We start from the raw sequence: 19,938 nt of genomic DNA, 5'->3' as shown, positions 1-19,938 counted from the left end.
CCAGTACCAGGAGCCAGTGGTTGGGCCTCTATTACACAGTTTGCTTCAATCCACAGTTTGCCCTGTGGATTGAGAATATTCCTGCCAAGCCCCATCAGTCAACATGAACTCAAGCCCTTAGCTTGTTCTCACGCTTATAGAGGGTGAAGCAGCCAGTGCTCACCCTGCAGAATTCCCTTGTTCATGTACAATAAGGAGCTGAATCTCCCATTTGTCATTTGTCCTCTGGCTTATTTGACTGGGAAGGAAAGAAGCCAGCGAAACGAGCGCAACCTCCAGATCCCAGCCTATTCCCGGCCTCCCACCGAGGAATACAGCCTCCTGACGCTCAACTTTTCAACTTCTGCCTGGGGGTCAATGTAACAGCTTGTTTTGCATTTGCCTACCCGACTCCTCCCTGGAGAACAGCTCCTGGCTGCTTGTTGGGAGTTGCTGGCTAAAAATACAGGCTGCTTGTCAAGAAAATTTGTATTCTGCTATCCCTGCTGGAATGCTTTTCACACACACTATGGGAGCCTCTGGTTTTCTTCCTGAACATAGCCCATGCCTGACGTAAGAGAACCAGCACCATGCAGCAAGTGGCACAGCAGGAGGGGACCCAGTAACATAAGAACCGGGACATGTTATGGACAGATCATAGGGAGTCATATTGTGAAGTAACTGCTGTAATTCTCCATTGCAGACAAGGTTAATTAGCATTGCTTCTCCCTCCATTCTTCCAACTGTCATTCTCTGTACAAGGAACACAAACAGTAAACTGATCACAAACTGACTAAAGCAACACCTGGCCCTGCTGGTAGACCCTTTTCATCAGAGGAGTCCTGCTGAAATCAATGGGGATGCTCACTAAGTAAGGGCTCCTCAGGTGATGAAGCACTCATGCAATCTGGCCCAGTAACAGGCTGAAAATTCATAAGATGTTTTTAAATCCCTCACCTAAGTCCCTAGCAACACCTTACAATGAGTGATTGCAACTGAATTTGTTTGATTTTGCACCATTTATTGATAGTATGTATTACCTATGTAAGGCTGATCATTGCCAGCACCAGTGATAGAACCTACAAGCCTAGGGTCTAAAGCCATGTACTCTACCACACAAGCTAAAGGGCAGCTGGCTCTCAGCCAATGTTGTAGAGCAGAGACTTCACTCACCCCAGATGAAGTGTCAGTGCCTCTGGGTACTACACCTGTATTACAACATAGGAGATTTAATCGTGGCTAGCCATGATGCTAGGTGTTGTACAGAGAATAAAAGGACAGTCCCTGCCCTCAAAGGGTTCCAGAAGATAAAACAGATACAGTCTGGGATGGGGTACACAAAAGTGAACTTCCATGAGCACCTAGAAATATCTCAACTGGGGCCAGAATTAGCACCCCTGCCCCCATTCCCTGCCCATTTTCCACACAGGCAACAAAGGCACAGAGAGATTAAAGTGATTTGGCTAAAATTACCCAGGAAGTCTGCTGCAGAGCCGCGAACTGAGCCCAGTGCAGGTTACTACCAATCAACAGCTGTATCCAAGCTGCAACTTTTCTTTTTGCACTTCACCCAGATTGGTGCAGTAATCGAGTCAGTTTCACTCCAGTACTGAGCAATAAGGAGAGAAAGACCAAGGCAATGAGGATCAACCAGTCCAGCAACAACACCATCGCACTGGGAGGGGACAACCTGCAAGATGTGGAGCAGTTCACCTTCTTGGGGAATATCATGGGCAGAGACAGAGGAACAGACAAGGATATTGATGCCAGGACAGGGAAAGCAACAGCTGGATTCAAGACTCTTTGTCCCATATGGAGTTTACAAATGATATCTGCGAAGACAAAACCGCGGATCTTCAACACAAACGTGCAGAATGTGCTCTTGTATGGATGTGAGACTTGGCATAGTAAAAAGTCTTCAGATCACAAGCTACATTCATAAACAGATGCCTGAGGCCCAGCCTTCACACCAAATGGCAAGATTTGGTCACAAATGAGTAGCTTTGGAGCAGAGCAGGACAAGAACCACTTGATGTTCAAATCAAGAGAAGAAGGTGGGGATGGCTAGAACACACTCTCAGAAAACCATCATCCAGCATAGTGCGTCAAGCTCCCACATGGAACCCGCAAGGAAATCTCAAGAGAGGAAGACCTCGAGCAATGTGGAGAAGATCTACTGAGATTGAAGGACAACTAGGGTACCCCTGGGACCATCTAGAAGTTTTGTCCTGAGGCAAAGTGAAGTGGAGGAGATTTGTAGATGACTGATGCTCCGCTCGGAGTACAACAGTTAACGTCAAGTAAGTCACCTCCAGTGGAAGAACATTGAATGGTTTGGGTTGCCACCACTTCTGAGAACATTTTAAATCCAAGGTAATAGCAAAGCTTTCTTTATTCTCCCCTTTCAGCAGAAATAAGAACATAAGAACAACCATACTGAGTCAGATCAAAGGTCCATCCAGCCCAGTATCCTGTCTTCTGACAGTGGCCAATACCAGGTGCCCCAGAGGGAGTGAACTGACAGGTAACTATCTGTCTCCTGCCATCCACCTCCAGCTTCTGACAGAGGCTAGGGACACCATTACTTACCCATCCTGGCCAACAGCCACTGACATAACCTCTAAGAATTTATCTAGCTCTTTTTAAAACCCTGTTATAGTGCTAGCCTTTACAGCCTCCTCTGGCAAGGAGTTCCACATTTTGACTGTGTGCTGTGTGAAGAAGAATTCTTTTTTTTCATTTTAAACCTGCTGCCCATTAATTTCATTTGGTGTCCTCTAGTTCTTATATTATGGGAACAAGTAAACAAGTGGTATCCTCTTTTCTTACATAAAACCTACTTTAGGCCAACATTGCTGGCACACCAGCTTCCTCTTAAACAGCCAACAAGTGCCAGTGAATGCTAAGATTCCATCTAATTACTTATAGTTCCCAGGAGGTTCCTGTAATACACATAGTTGGGGCTATATTTAGAGCTATGTTTCTGACGGTAGGTAGGTTGTATAACACTGCTGCACTCCTCAGATCTCCACCAAATGCGTAATCATGCCTCCTTCCTTACCTCCCTAAAATATTATTTAAATCGGCCTATTTTTATAACAGCATTATTTAAAACAGCCTCAATTGTGTCATATGGATTATAGGGTACATAGGAAGCACAGCGGTTAAAGCTCTTGAGAGGGAAAAACACAAAGGGCCATCCATTTCCCTGCGTCAGAACAAAGCTGAAGGGTCCCTGAAGAGAGAGAGAAATTTTCCCCACCAGGACCAAATAAGGAGTTGTACCTTCTCCAAAAGATACAGTAGTGGGAGTGGAATTGTAGCCTATGTATTATATAACACATTCATACGTGAGTTGATGGATACTGATACTGATACAGATACATCATACGATAACCTTAATGCTGCAGTTCCTGGAGTGAAAAGTGTCCACAGGACAAGAGGATGGGGGAGAGACAATGCCAGAAGTGGGTGCAATGCCTGGCCAGAGTTAATTCCCTGAGACCCAGTCTGAACCTCCCAAGCCAAGCCAATAGCTGATTGCCTAGGGGTTTCTGGTAGATAACTTTTTCCTTATGCTTGCGTGTCAGAGCTAGGTCATTCATGTAGACCAGGTACATCACCTTCCATCTGTACCCCTATGTCTTCTCCTGACCTTTGTCTTCTCTATGTAGACTGTAAGATCTTTGGGGCATGGACTGTCTCTTCCTAAGAGCATGACTACTCTTTGAGCTGGAGGTGTCATTTCTGCCTCGCTTGTGTAACCCACACACCTACCAGGTGTGGTTCATTATCCCACTTACTGACACCAAGGCCACCTACACAGAGAAAGAATGAGTCTCTTGTGCACTCTTAGCTGTGAGTGGGAGGAGCTTTTTAACTCAAATGAGAGGCTCCTGCACTGAACTCCAGTGGTCACAGGTTCTAGCCCACCTAGGGCCAGTTACAGCAGGTCCGATAGAGCTGGCCCATTAAAAATAGTTGAAGCCACAGCAGCACAAGCAACTACCTAACCCACATATATACTCATCAGAGATGTTTGGTGTTTAGTCTCTCCCTCCTCTCCCACAGTGGTAGGTACCCTACCACTTCACACTTGCTAGCTTTGTCAGAACTAGCAGGGGTACATCTCCTTGAGCTGGGAATTACCTGTAGAGAAGTTCCACACCTTGATCTTGGCGTGTATGTACATCACAGAGTGGAGATAATAAATAACATCCAGCTATGGGGATGATTAGCAGATTGCAGGCAAGATGCATACAGTATAAGCTTGATCAGCTGGCACCCCCAGGGAATGAAGATGGCCAGATGCTCACATTTTCTGGTTACTTGAGTGCTGGTTACCCCGGCTTGGTCTTGGCTGGGATGCTGAACCTTGCCTGGACACTGGGCCTGCTGCTTCTGGCAGGGCAGCCACCCTGTAGCCGCCAGGCAAGTGGCCCCATGGGCAGCAGTACCAGATAACAGATCTTGCTGGTTAGCCAAGCACCGAATAACATGGCTTTTATTGTATTTTATAGTGGGAAGGTTAATTCATATGAGGAAATGCTTTGAGATCCTTCCTTGAATGGAATTAGGCTGTACACACTTTCAGTACCTATAACTGGGAGACATATTTCCCTGTCTTTCCAAACTACTCAGGTAACGCATGAAAGGATCCCAATTTACTAGGTGCGTTTTAGTGCTCCGTTTTGCTGAGCAAATGATGAACAGCTCCAAAACATTCCCTGCACTCTAGCTATAAAACTTTTAGCAGTTACAATTTTTAACTAGCCATGGGATCTGTATCAGAGCCACCGTGATCACCATCTTAACCCTTTACACTGCTCACTATGGTGTAAAACCTCTCCACGAAGGACCATTTCCATGGAAACCGTCCTTTAAAAAATAATTTTACATCTTATGCTTCTGTGACGGGGCAGCTTGCTTACTGGCCTTTTATTATTGCATTGTGCTGGAACAGCTTTAATATTCACCCTACTGAAGTCTCCTCTAATCTGAAGCAGCACGTTTTTAAATGGCAATTATAAAATTCCAGCTGATAGTTAAAGGTTGGTTCAGTGAGCACCAGAGGCTTCCCGAGTGCAAAGGAGGTTTGGAAATGGAAATTATATTCAACACACAAAGCAGCTACCCAGCAGCACGAACAGCCTCTGAGGGTCCCAGGGCACAGTAGGAGGGGGGCCCACTTCTGTACCCTGGAAGAGGTGGAGGTGAGTTGGAAGGGTGGGGCCTAAGGCATTCACCCCTCCGTGCTGTCCAGCCCACATCACTGACACCCCACAGCATGGCAATTGTCCCTTTTGCCCCCCATCATCCCTTTGGCAAGCCTGCAGCTAACCCTTAGTTGTGCTACTCTGCATGTCTCTGCCTTGATTTCAAGAACATCTCCATGTGCTCATCCCCTCTGAATGGTAAGCAGCATGGTTACGCTACCCGTGCCCCTCAGATAGGAAGCACAGGAAGGTTGTTTCTGAAGTTTCCCCAGCCTCTGTTTGCCAGTCACTGGGAATGAGCAATAGGGGATGGGTATTTTATGATTTATCGTTTTATGAGCACCCGTTTTATTCATCCCTTCTAGACATCTGGCATCGGCCACTGTCAGCAGACAGGATACTGGCCTAGATGGATTATTGCTCTAACTCAGTATGGCTGTTCTTAGGTTCTTATGCATTTACTAGAAAAATGTTCATTCTTTTTTTTAACAAAAAAAAGGTTTTTTGAGAAAATTTGGTATATAAAATTTCTGTTAGTTGATCTGTTCCACCCCCACCCTCACCCCCAAAGGAAAATTGACAATAGCGAAGGGGGAAAAAAAGGCTATTTACCAATAGGTTCTGGATTCACTTGTGCTCTCCCAAAGAGCAAATGAATGGGAAGCTTTTCAATCTCAAGAGACTGAAGGCTAAAAGCAAGACTTCCACAACCTCAGCAGTGGAGCTGCAGTACACGGGTGATAATGTGGTTGTTGCTCTTTCTCCAACAGCACTTCAGACCATCTTAAGTGCCTTTTGCTGAAGCATACAAGAATCTTGGCCTCACACTGAACATCAAAAAGGCCAAGGTGCTCCACCAGCCTTTGCTGACAGGACATTCTCATGCACCTCCTATTGAAGTCAATGGAGAACTGCTGGAAAATGTGGAGCACCTCCCATACCTTGGAAGTCATCTTCCCACTAAAGTCGATATTGATGTGGAAATCCAGCTTCATCTCACATTCCTCCCCTCTCTCTCTCTACTGTCTGAGCAGCATGAATTGCCCCATAGGGCCATGAATTCCAGAGGCTGGTAACACACTGCCTTCCTAAATATTTCCTGAAATTTGCTCCGAGTCTCGCACTAATTATTCTCAATGTGAATTTCTATCTAAAGGTCAGACCTGTGGCTGATTAATGTCAATAGGGGCTTTCCTGTTGCAATCGGTGGGCTTTGGATCAACTCTTGAATCACTAACCCTTCCCAAAAGCCCTGTTTCATTTACACTATGGGCTTCCACTAACCCTCCACTAGTCATAGCTCAATGGGTGTATTCCATCTGCCAAAATCTCACTTCTGCTTCCTGGCATGCAGTCAGCTACTGGTGTGTTTCTTCGTAGCTCACTGCATTGACATGCGCCGCTGATTAAGAGACAAAAAGTAAGCAGAGACCTACCCCAAACAGATCCTCCTGTTCAAGGGAAGGGAGAAGAAGAGGAGAGGCCTCATGATATCATCAAAACGGGTCAGTTGTATACTTCATCTAGCCCAGTATCCTGACCATCTTGGCTAACAGTCATTAACCTTTTCTCCATGAACATATCCAACTCCTTTTTGAAGCCAGTTATATTTTTGGCCTTCACAACATTCACAGGCAAGGAGTTCCGCAGGTTGACTGTGCACTGTGAGAAATAAATTTTTATGTTTGTTTTAATCCTGCTACCTATGAATGTCATTGAGGCTATGTCTACACGATGGGTGCTATTTTGTGATATGGCGGTACACCGAAATAGCTGCTGGCATCAAAAAAAACATGCCAGTTGTCTTGAAAGAGTTTTCAGGATAAGAAGCACACTATTCTGGCATCCCTGTACTCCTCCTGGCGGGAGGAGACGTCATTTAGACAGCACCACATGCCAAAATAGCCTATTTCAAAATCGCCTCAAAATGAGCTAGGCAATTTGTGAAGCGCAAATCATGTAGCTTATTTCAAGGTTAGGCTGTTGAGTAGACACAGCCTGAGTGATTTATCTACAAAGTCTGTACAGGTTGAACCTCCCTGGTCTGTCATGGCTGGGACCTAACCAGCCCTGAACAAGAGAATTTGCTTTAACAGGGGAGGTCCATGCAAGGGGCCAGAATGAGTAACCCCCAGATCTTGTCTTATGTTAAAAGCAAATAGCACTCCCCCATTCACTTTCTCCACACCGTTCATGAGCTTATAATCTTCTACGAGAGCTCCTCCTACTCAGCTCTTCTTCCAAGTGGGACAATTTACTTCTCTTTAGTTTCACCTTGTTCATACCTGTCATCATTTTTGTTGCCTTTCTCTGTACGTTGTTCATTTCTAAGATACCTGTTTTGAGATGGCAACCAGAACTGAACACGGTATTCAAGGTGTGGGTGTACCATGGATTTATATAGCAGCATTGTGATACTTTTTGTCCTATTATCTATTCCTTTCCTAATGGCTCCTAACATTCTGCTTGCTTTTTTGACTGCTGCGATGCAGTGAGTGGAGGTTTTCAGATAATTATGCGTAATGACTCCGAGGTCACTTTCTTGAAGGGTAACAGCTAATTTAGACCCCATCAACTTGTATGTCTAGCTGGGATTATTTTTTCCACTGAGTGTTACATTGCACTTATCAACAATGAATTTCATCTGTCATTTTGGTATCCACTTTTCCCGTGTTGTGAGATCCCTTTGTCAGCATCACACCAAAGTGGGGCTCTCTTTGCAGGCAGCTTTGGACTTAAATGCACTAAGGATGATTCTATATAGATCAAATTTCATTGGACAGTGCTCAGATATTTCAGTGATGGGGCAATAGAAATAGTCAAGAAGGATGGAACAGTTCTTCATTGGCTGGAGGTCAAATGAAATGACCCAGTAGACCTCCCTGAAGGCTGGACCAGATGGCCTGTGTGGTCTTTAACTCTGTGTTTAATCATAAAATATAGTCCAACCCATAACTCATGCATAATTACTCCCCTCTCCTATTCCTCCAGCTTAGTTGTTCAGAGAGCTCTACTGTCTTCTATACTCAATAGATGCCTCATCCTGCCAGGAAACCTCTGATGAGACTCAAAGTTGCTGATAGGCAACCTGAAATTCTGCCTCTGACTTACGGGGTTCTTAAACGGACACAGTCATGACCCCTCTCCATGCCCAGAATGCCTTCTGCCACCTGCACACCTCCTTTCCCAGGAGAAGGGGTTGCCAGAGGTTACAAGGCCAAACTGTGGTGGAGACAAGACAACAGGATGTTCCCCCAGCACCAGGAGAATGCTATGGGGCATTTGTAGCCAGAAAGTAGCTCTTTCCTACACCCCCATTGAACCAGCATATTCTCCAATGGTTTGGCCAGTTGGTTTACAAACAACCTAAACAATGTGGTTGCCATGTCTTTCCTTTGAAGTCTACAATATGGGTCATGAGAGGCAGCAAACAGAACCTGAGTTCCCTGTGTGATACTGTAGCAAAGAGGCAGAACATGATATTGGATATACAAGAAGTGGAATATTGATTATGAGTAAGGAGGCAGGAGGTAGCATTATCTCTCTCAAACAGCATCAGCAAGACCATTTTTATACTATTGTATCTAGCTCTGATGACCAGTCTTCAAAAAGGAGATTGACAAATTGGAAAGGGTTCGAGATCTGGAAAGTATAGTGTACAGTGAAAGGCTGAAGAAACTCAACCTACTAATTTTGTCTAAGAGAACATTAAGATGAGACTCGATCACAGTCCACAGGCACCTCCATGGGGAAGAGATTTCAGATGCCAGATATCTTTTTAGTCTAGCAGAAAAAGGCCCAGTGGTCAGCTGAAGCTGATGTGGGAGACACTGGTTGTAGAAATACATTGCACAATTCTACAGCCTTGTTTACATCACAAGCATGTACCTCCTAAAACCAACGCACTCTGATATAGCAACATCCATGGTCCAGCGGGAAGGGAGTTTGACACAGAAGTTGCTGGGTGTGTTTTTCTGGCCCGTGCTGTACTGGAGCTCACATGAGATAATCAAAATGATCCCTGCTGGCCTTAAATTCTGTACATCTTCCTCATCCGATGTTCAGTAGGAGGACATGAGGCACAGGAGGAAGGAGAGACTGGCTTCCAGTCACGGTCAACAACTTCCTGCCGTAGCTGGAAACACCAGTCCTCACTGTAATAGAACTTGTGGTTCAAGGATAGGCCTTATCAGCCACCTGATGATCCACAGCTCCCATGAAAGATGATCATGCTCGGCAATGAGTGATTGCCAGCATCATTTTCATCTTCTGTATGAATATTCACTAGCAACTTTCATCCCATTGCTAATAACTGAACTATCCTGAAATAACCTGCCCTGTAGTATCTGACACTAATTGAATACTAAACCTGGCTCTGTAGTAGCATCTGAGATGGCCTAATTCAATAGCAAACCTGGTTCTGTAGCAGTCCCCTGTGGGCCTATTCACAGCATTAATACATTTCAAATCACACTTCAAAACATCTTAGGCAAGTGAGAACTCCCTGTGTCTGTGGGTGGAATAGATTAGTCGACTAGTTTGAAAAACAAACTGGAAGGGGGGTAACACAAAGGTTGGGTTCTTTCCCTTTCATCTGAGTTTTGTTCCCATCTCCATAGCCTATTCTGCTCCAGGTGTGCCCTGGGATAGTTGTTTTACCATTTCCTAAGTACATTCAGAAACGCTTCTTGGCAATTAATTGCTGAATGATGCCGCAGCTTCAGAGATAATTTCTAAATCACCACAGGCTGGCAGGCAACTGCAGAAATTAACTCAAGAACCTGAGGCAGAGACGTTGAGAATTAATATGGTGCAATTATTAGAAGGTAAATATTCATTCACACTCATCCTGTACTCATAGGCAAAACCCCAAGGAAGCCACTCCCCAGCAAGAATTGGAGCTCCAGAGAAGCCTGAACAGTGACTGTCACTACCTATGCATGAACCTCACCACTTTAGTATCTGAGCCCCTCACAATCCTTTCGATAGAGCCAGTTAAAATTCCAATGGGAAAATTTCCTAGTGGGAAATGCTGATTTGATTCACTCGAATTATGTTGGTTGCATTAACATAAGAACGGCCATACTGGGTCAGACCAAAGGTCCATCTAGCCCAGTATCCTGTCTGCCGACAGTAGCCAATGCCAGGTGCCCCAGAGGAGGTGAACCCAAGACAATGATCAAGTGGTTTGTCTCCTGCTATCCATCTCCCACCTTCAACAAAAGGCGAGGCACCATACCTTACCCCTTGCTAATAGCCATCTATGGACCTAACCTCCAAACATTTATCAAGCTCTTTTTCAAACTCTGTTAGAGTCCTGGCCTTCACAGCATCCTCTGGCAAGGAGTTCCACAGGTTGACTGTGTGCTATGTGAAGAAAAACTTACTTTTATTAGTTTTGAACCTGCTACCCATTAATCTCAGTTGGTGTTCTCTATTAAGGTTTTCATCAACAAGTAAAATGTTTCATTTTGAGAAAGATTGCAATGTTCTCTTTCAGCCTCAATGCAATGTGAGTATCTTGGTGGCAGGAGGTTCTACTTTTTGATGTAGAGCTTCACAGAGGAGACATTTATCAATGGCTATTAGCCAAGATAGGCAGGGATGGGGTCCCAAGCCTCTGTTTCCCAGAGGCTTGGAGAGGGCACCAGGGGATGGCTCACTCAGTGATTGCCTGTTCTGTACATTTCTTCTGGGCTACCTGGTATTGGCCACTGCTGAAAGACAGGACTCTGGACTAGATAGACCTTTGGTCAAACCTGGTACGGCCATTCTTAGGTGTATTTCTCCTCAGAGGAGTGTTGTGAGATGCTATTATTCTTTTTTCAAAGAGGAGGAATTAAGGCATACTGAGACTAAAGGCAGATCTACACATACTAGAGAGGTGGTGGATTCTCCATCCCTCAAGGTTTTTAAGTCCCAGCTGGACAAGGTCCTGGCTGGGATGACTTAGAGGGGGTTGATCCTGCTTGAAGCAGGGGGCTGGACTAGATGACATCTTGAGGTCCCTTCCAGCCCTAGGATTCTGTGATTTTGTGTACTGGGTGGTCAGTGCTGCAGTGATCCATCGCCCTGCAGTCAATTTAGTAGGTCTAGTAAAGACCCTATAAATTGACTGCTCATCACTCTCTTGCCACTCCAATACTCTACTGCAACTGTAAGAGAAGTTGGCAGGAGAGTTTTTCCTGTTGACGTCCCACAGTGGAGACTCCACAGTAACTCGACTTATAGTGCATCAACTCCCACTATGGTATTCATATAGCTGGACCTTTGTAAATTAGGTTTACTTTGCCCTGAAGTGTAGCCTTCCCCGGTGTCTCAGAAACCTAGCTGTGGGCACTCTGCTAATCAGATGAGTGGCATTTGAATCTCTCTTGAGTAGATGCACAAGTGCCCAGCTTATGAGGAGCAATGGTCAGCAGACCTGCTGCTGACTGGGCTGGTCCATTGTCACAGGCCTACGTTCACGTGCTAGTTGTATACTGCGAGGTGGTTGTTCCAACATATGCATGTGAAACCTGGGTAACATACAAGCATCATCTGAAGGCACTTAACAATGTCTTCAGTGCTGCCACAGGAGAATCCTAAATATCTCTTGGGAGGATAGGCGCATGAACACTAACAGCCTGGAAGAGTCCAACATGACCAGCATTGAAGCCATTGTCTTTCCCCAACAACCTTGTTGGATTGGTCATGTGGTTTGGATGACTATCAGCATCTCCCAAAACAGATTCTGTTTTTGGAGTTGGAGGAAGGACAGGGGAGAGTTGGGGGTCAGCAGAAGTGATATAAGGACGTGCTGAAGGTACACATGAAAAAGTGCAGCATTGGCGTCGACACTTGGGAGAACCTTGCCCAGGACCGTTCTCAGTGGAGAGTGGTAATCCATGCAGGGATGGCACAGTTTGAGAGGACCCAATACAGTGCAGATGAGGAGAGGTGGAGAAGAAGAAAAGAGCAGTAAAAACTGCCCTGCTCCCCTCCAACAGCTACCAACACTTGCGTCTTCTGTGTTAGATCTGCGGCTCCAGAATCAGGCTGGTCAGCCATCAACAGACTCACAAATAGGAGGGTAACATGAAGATGTCCTACTCATTATCTCGAAGAGAGAAGACAAAGAGAGAGAGATGTAACTGTATACATTGTTCCAGGCTGCTGGGACTATGCTACAAGGGCAATAAACCTGGCCATGTGCCTTCGTTGCTAAGCCAAGCCCTGTGCTGTCATTGGAAAGCTCAGTCAAAGCCAGTCATGCGGGCTCTCCAGCTAGGGCCAGTGCGGCATATAGCAAGAACACGCACCCACGGCTGACATATGACAACATGGCGTACAGCAGGCTTGCAGAATTGAAGCCTGAGGATCTGATTGACATAAGTTCTGTTGACTTGGATCAAGCCCTAAGTGGGCTACAGTGGAATCCCAACATCCTTAACAGCCCCTCCCTCATTTACAAAGCTCGATTTTACCCCAATGCCATGTTTGTTCTTCAGTCCACATGTGCTGCCTTGAGAGTGTCGGAGGGCACAGACATTACGTACAAGCTTAAGTGCAGCTTCTCACGACACTTAATGTGCTCTTTAATCTAACACGGAGATGAACAACACTTGAGCCTAATTGCACTTGAGTGTGTTCACTGTTCATAGAAACAACTGTTTCCCATTTTGCACCTCTGGCGACTGATTTGCTGGTTGTTTTAACGTACTTATAGCCACAGAGTGCATTTCTATTCAGATGTGAGTGAGGGGCAGAGCATGGCAGGGCTCAGAGAGGGTCCAGGGGACGGCACGCTCCCCAGTTTGCTTGCCTCTTCAGTTTCACCGGCCAACACGTGAGAAGTAAGGGGAGATAGAGAAAAAGCCCTACCCCTTTCTCCAGACCTGCTTCCTGGGAGCATCTGGCGTTGACCCCTGCAGCTTCTCCTGAGCTTAGATCTACCTCACCTGACTGTAGCTGGACCAGATGGACCTTTGGTCAAACCTGGTATGGCCATTCCTATGTGTATTTCTCCTCAGAGGAGTGTTATGAGATTCTTCTTTCAAAGAGGAGGAATTAAGGCATACTGAAACTAAGGGCAGAGCAACACGTACTGGGTGGTCAGTGCGGCAGTGATCCATCCCTCTGCAGTCAATTTAGTAGGTCTAGTAAAGACCCTATAAATTGACTGCTCATCACTCTCTTGCCACTCCAATACTCTACTGCAAGAAGAAGTGTAAGAGAAATTGACAGGACAGTTTCTTCTGTTGACGTCCCACAGTGGAGACTCCACAGTAACTCAACCTACAGGGCAGCCACTCCTGCTTTGGTATTCACATAGCTGGAGTTTTGTAAATTAGGTTCACTTTGCCCTGAAGTGTAGCCTTCCCCGGTGTCTCAGAAACCTAGCTGTGGGCGCTCTGCTAATCAGCCGAGTGGCATTTGAATCTCTCCTGAGTAGTTGCACAAGTGCCCAGCTTACGAGGAACAATGGTCTGCAGGGCTGTAGCTACGAGAAAATTCCTGGGGGACACAGGCCAAGGGATGTCTCCATGTGTAGCCTTTTTATCCCCTATACTCTGTATTACTCAGTCAAGTAAGGAATAGCTCTGTGGGGTGAGAGGTTTAATCATTGCTTTGTACAACAGAACGATCAGACCCAATTGTAGTACCCAGAGGCACTGAGACCGCATACTAGAATGAATGAAGTCTCTGCTCTGCAGTTTCATGTGGGAGCCAGTTGGCCTTTAGCTCATGTGGGTGAGCACAGGGTTTTAGGCCCTATGAGCACAGGTTCAATGCCTGGGGCTGGTAACCTGGGTCTGTTGGCCTTACATGAGAAACTAGACAGAGGCCCCTGGACAATAGGAGCCTCTGTGCTCCTGTGGGAAAATGGGACTTTTTTTCTGTAGCTGAGCTGAAGGGCAGGAAAAACCCATAAGGTCAAATAGGACGGAGGAGGCTCTAGGTTCCATGCAGCAGCCAACATAGTGCCTGGATGGCTGCTGAGTAGCTGGCATTCCAATTTTTCTCTTGCATGGTGACAAGTAGCAGAGGGGGTCACCGTGTTAGTCTGTAGCTTCGAGAACAACAAGAAGTCTTGTGGCACCTTATAGACTAACAGATATTTTAGCTTATGCTCCAAAATATCTGTTAGTCGAAAAGGTGCCACAAGACTTGTTCTCAATTCTTCTCTGTGCCTCAGCTCTACAGTCTTTACTATCCGCTGTAACAATCAAAAATCTTCATCCATAAATGGGGATAACTGGCCCTGCCATTGAATGATTGAGCTTTGCAAGGACTGACATGCCTGGGGAAATCACTGTATGCTAACTGCCCCTACCGCCTGCTCCCTGTGAGTCAAAGAGTCATAGAATCCTAGAGTTGGAAGAGACCTCAAAAGGTCATCAAGCCCAACTCCCTGCTTAAAGCAGGACCAATCCCAGCTAAATGATCCCACTCTGGGCTTCGTTAAGCCAAGACTTGACCTCTAGGGCTGGAGATTCCACCACTGTCTAGGTAATCTATTCCAGTACTTGACCACTCTCCTGATGATTTGAAAAAGTTCTTCCTACTATCCATTCTAGACCTCCCCCACTGCAACTTGAAACCGTTGCTCCTCATTCTATCGTCTGCCACCACTGAAAACAGCCTCTCTCCATCCTTTTTAGAGCCCCCTTTCAGGTGGTTGAAGGCCACTATCAAATCCTCCTTCACTCTTCTCTTCTGTAGACTAAATAAAGCTAAATCACTCAGTTTCTCCTCATAAGTCATATGCTCCAACCCTCACATCATTTTTGTTACCCTCTGCTGGACTCTCTTTAATGTGTCCACATCCTTTTTGTAATGGAGGTTCCAGAGTTGGACACAATATTTCAGATGTGGCCTCAACAGTGCCGAATAGAGGGGAATAATAACTTCTCTAGATCTGCTGGAAATGCTCCTCCTAATGAACCCCAATACTCCTTTATCCTTTTTGGCTACAAGGTCACACGGTTTACTCATAACCAGCCTCTCATCCATTGTAATGCCCAGGGCCTTGTCTGCTGAACTGCTACTTAGCCAGTCAGTCCCCAGCCTGTAGCAGAATTTGAGGGCCTTCCATCCCAAGTTCAGGACTCTGCACTTCTTGCTAAACTTCATCAGATTTCTCTTGGTGCAATCCTCCTATTTATCTAAGGTGACTCTGGAACCTATCCCTAATGTCCAGTGTATCTACCGCTCCACCTTGCTTATTGTCAACTTGCTAAGGGAGCAATCCATCCTCTCGTCCAGGTCATTAATGAAGCTGTTGAACAAAACTGAGTCAGCTAGGTCCAGCCACTCTCTCTCTCTCCCAATCAGAGTTGCATCTGAGCACCTGAGGTCCATCATCCAGAGGCCCTATGAATGATAGGTGACTTCCCCATCCCCCTTTTTTCCCCTTTTTCTTCTTCACCTTCTACTTCCTTCCCACACTTTATATAAACCCTGGATTCTTATTTTTGTTCCAAATCTGATCAAGTGGGTCTTACCCATGACAGCGCATTACCTAATAAATCAGATTTTTAGTCTTGAAGGTGCTACAGGACAGCTTGTTTTTTGTGAAGCTACAGACTCACCCAGCTACCCCTCTGAAAAAGTTTTTATGCCACAATCCAAAGCAGAAAATTCTGAAAACTTTAGGCAAATCAGCACATCCATTTTATGGCACATGAAACATCATATTTGAACCAAAATATTTTGTATTGTGGCATTTTTAAAGGGGCAGCCTCACAAAATAACAGAAAGAAGAAGAGAAGGCAGTGCCCCACCACTAAATACAGCAAAGAGGAAACATGTTCAGTTCCCCTGTTTTGAACAGGGATTTGAAGCTAAGTCTTCCCCTCAACTAGTCTGTGTCTTAATTGCTGGAGTAGTCTAGCATGGCTCACTCTGTCCCTTGCAGCTGATCCTCTTTGTATAAGTACTTACCTTTAGGAGTAGGAACTCAAATCTAGGTCTGCCACCTGCCAGGCCAGTGGTCTAAAACTCAGGTGGGCACCTTCCCCTCCCTTGCTCTTGTTTATTTTTTCTGATGGAATCAATTCAGCAAATTCCAAAGAGTTTGAGTATGATATGACACTGCATCTTTGGTGATAAACCCGTTTGTCCAAAAACATTCATCCTGCTCTAATCATGGTTCCTTTTGCCTCTAGATTCCCTTCTACAATCTTTCCGCCTCTTCTTGTTCTGCTCTTATTGCTGTTGTCCCATCACTGTGTGTTTTCTGAATTGATCTGCTCTCGTGGGAACAAGCTGCTGTATTACAGCCCTGATTCTCCACTATCATAAAGATTCCTAATTTCTTCCCTACCTGCTCCTTTGAACGCCAAATCGATAGGAATAAAAACAGCTGCTGTTTAAAACATATTTGTCTCTTTAAATGGATTAACTTGGGGGGAGGTAAAATATCTTTTGTCTTTGTTTATTACACACTGAATTGAGAAGGGCTTCAGCTACCCATCATCTGGCCAAGACTGCAATTGACTTCAGTCTATTATTATGTTGCATCTCCAATTATTCCCAGCTCCTTGTTCCCAGAGCAGCCATATATCCCAGAGACAGGACATCAAGAACACCCAGAAGCTGGCTACACTGCTTAGTCTTCTCTCAGAATGCACCAATGGGGATTTGGGGCACTTCACACCAGAAGACATCCTGGCATCTTTTCTTCTCCATCATCTTAAAGGAGACGTGCACATACTTAGAATAGCAACAGCTTTAGGAATAGGTGCTGAAAGATGCCCTGAATAAACTAGGCATTTCAAGATATTGGCAAGTTAGGGGCTTGGTCCAGGAAGATGCCATATGCCCCAAATCCCACCAGTCTTGCTGGGAGTTGAGGCTGCTCACAACCTCAAAGAATCACATCCCTCTTCGGGGGTCATTCTGCACCTAACCATTCTGCTCACCATATTCTAAAATTCCATTGATTTTATTTGTTAACATACCCTGGAGCAATCACTCCAGTTGCAATTGTTTTGGTAACATTTGTCTGTAACAACATAGGCACACACAGAAATTCTCCTGGCAGTGAAAGTTAAAAGAACCCCCTATAACAATCCAGTTCCTGCTTCTCTGCCCCATAACCTTTCCACTGCAGAGCCCACCTGCAGGTCCCCCAGCCAATACACCTGAACTTCCTCCTCCCCAGAGCCCAACTACATTCCCCAGACAGCTCTGCACCCTGTCCCTCCCCCAGGGACCAGACACCCATGCCCTCAATCCCCAGAGCCCAGGAATTGAGAGGGAGAGACATCCTGATGCTGAGGGTGGTCTACACTAGAGGAGAAAGTCCACCTAAGATACCCAAATCCAGCTATGAGAAAAGTGTGCCTGGAGTTAATGTAGATTAGGTCAATTTTCTCCACAGTCCCCACAGCATGAGGTTGAAGGTAGAAACTCTTGTGTCAACATCCCTTACACCTCACAACTGCGAGGAGTGCTGGGGTTGAAGAGGGCATCCTCAGCATTCGATTTCGCAGGTCCATACTAGACCTGCTAAATCAAGCTCCGGAAAATTGATCACTGGCAAATCAGCCTGGTGCTAAGCATAGACAATCCCTCAGTCTCAGGCTTGCACAAAATTTCTGGTACACTGCTCTCTTCTTGTCTTGGGGCATACTGGGAACCTTCTAGCTCCTCTCCCTTCCCATGGCAGTGTCTTCAATGTGCAAGCTGGTCTCTGCTGAGTCTAGCGGCCCCTACTGGGTGGCTAGCTGTCCTGCCACGCATTTCCATGGGTGGAAAGAAAATTCTATAAGCTCAATGTTAGTTTCTGCAACATTTGGCATTGCACAGTGATGGAGAATTACCCCAGGAGTGACATCCTAACTTTTACTTTGATTATTTTCCTTTAAGCACAGTCTTTAATCATACAGGTCATTGTATTGTGCAGCCACTAGATATCTATGTTCTGCATATTGTTCCTGACACGGTGTATTCTCTGGTAAACAAAGGAAACAGCGAGGGGACGGAAGTTGAGTGGAAGTCTCTTCCTTTGGGTCTGTGTTGTTGTTTTGTCCTGTTAAAAATGTTTGTGATCCTGTGTGTCATTACAAGGTCTATCATCATCCTTTATAATCAGAAGATCTTAGTTCAAAGTCACTGCTGGAAAATCACTCAATCACTCAGTTCCTCAGTTCCCCCATTTATGAAATGTTGATAAAAATGCATGTTGGCCTATGAAGGAAGACATCCCTTTCTTCACACCATACATTGTATTATAATAATCTTTTTACAAGGTATGTCTTGTAAGGTATCATTTGAAAACTCACAATTTTCTGATCAGCATTGTCCTGATAAAATCTCTGTGGAAATATTTCATGTCAAGTTATAAAATTCCCCTGTATAATCTTAAAAACATTTTAAAAAGCATGTAGCTCTAAACTGTATCTTGAACAAAGGACTGTATCTTTGTTTTAATTTGCATTACAGCAGTAAATTGAGTCATCAAGCAGAAAGGGAAACAATGGACTCTCAAACAGGCGAAGAAAAGCAACAGGGAACATCCTTCCCCACAGATTTTTTGTCTCTCGCGTCTCAGATGGAAATGTTTTTCAAAAGGTGGGATTGGATATGCTGCTTTTTAACTTTCACTCTTTGTCACTGTATTGCCACTTGTTAACTAACCACCATGACATGATGTAAGTGAACAGGATCCTTGTTCATTTGGCTGTTTCTGATCAGATCTTTCCTGTATTTTATCATCTTGCATCCTCTCTTCTTTACTGGGGCTTAGAGAACCTCTATTAGTAGACCTTCCCCTTAGGGATATCTCAGTCTGACCCATGTGCTCCTCTGCAGTTCTTAGTTTACAAACTGTTCTACAACCTTTTTAATTGTAAGTGCCAGCAATCTGGTTCCATTTTGGTTTAGATGGAGTCCATCCTTCCTGTATAGGTTGCCCCTTTCCCAAAACTACCCCTAGTTCCTAATAAATTTAAACCCCTCTTTCTTACATCCTAGTTTCATCCACCCATTGAGATGCTGCTTTTCTCCTTGTCTGTCTGGCCCTGGTTGTGGAACTGAAAACATTTCAGAGAATGCTACCATGAGATCCTGGACTTTAATCTCTTATTCAACAGCCTATATTTGGACTCCAGGACCAAGTCACAATGTGGTTCTTCTGGTTATCACAAAGCCAGCTGTCTATGTTTCTAATGATTGAATACCCCTCACCAGTTTCTTTCTGATAACAGGAGGTCATACCCCTGGAGAGGCATCCTCAGTGCAACAGGAGATCACAACTTCATAAGGAGGGCCCCAACTATGGGATCGTTTCCCTTTGCTCCAACTGCAAGGTCTTCTCCCTTGAGACTTTCACGCTTCTCAACAGCAGAGAGGTTGTCTGATCAGGCATGAGACCCTTCTGTTGTGTCCCAGAAAGTCTCATCTATGTACCCCTCTGTGTCCTGCTAGTTTCTCCAGTTCAACCATGCTGGTCTCCAAAGCCTGTACATGGTCTGAGGGTCAGGAGCGCCTTGCACTGAATGCAGGTAACAATATGCCGCAATAAACTGGATAGCCCCAACTCTGTTGCTTGTCTTCTGCTTGCATTCTCTTTTTACTCCTAGAGTTTATTCCTTTCTTAAGGGGTTGCTCTTGTAAACCAGGTGATTTTAGTTGAAAAGGTTTAAAGAATGTTAAGTGTACCTAGCCCCCCACAAGTTCCCTCTCTAAACCTCCTTGCAAAATTCCGTGGCTCCGATTCACTAGCTCCTCTAGTTGCTTAGGGACATGATTTTAA

The 19,938-nt window shown here is 45.2% G+C and overlaps 1 long non-coding RNA gene across 1 annotated transcript in view; it reads left to right on the top strand.

Moving 5' to 3' along the window:
- The window catches only part of LOC142008411 (uncharacterized), a 36,552-nt gene extending 17,844 nt beyond the window's left edge, over positions 1-18,708 (top strand). Inside the window, exon 3 of the long non-coding RNA XR_012644133.1 lies at positions 18,627-18,708. This is a non-coding gene — a long non-coding RNA (uncharacterized LOC142008411). The remainder of the gene's footprint in view (positions 1-18,626) is intronic.
- Positions 18,709-19,938: the final 1,230 nt, after the last annotated feature.

This window comes from Carettochelys insculpta, chromosome 2, assembly GCF_033958435.1.
Source record: "Carettochelys insculpta isolate YL-2023 chromosome 2, ASM3395843v1, whole genome shotgun sequence".
Taxonomy (NCBI): Eukaryota; Metazoa; Chordata; order Testudines; family Carettochelyidae; genus Carettochelys; species Carettochelys insculpta.
The sequence above is the reverse complement of the archived record's forward strand: the minus strand, read 5'-3'. Positions and strand labels throughout refer to the sequence as shown.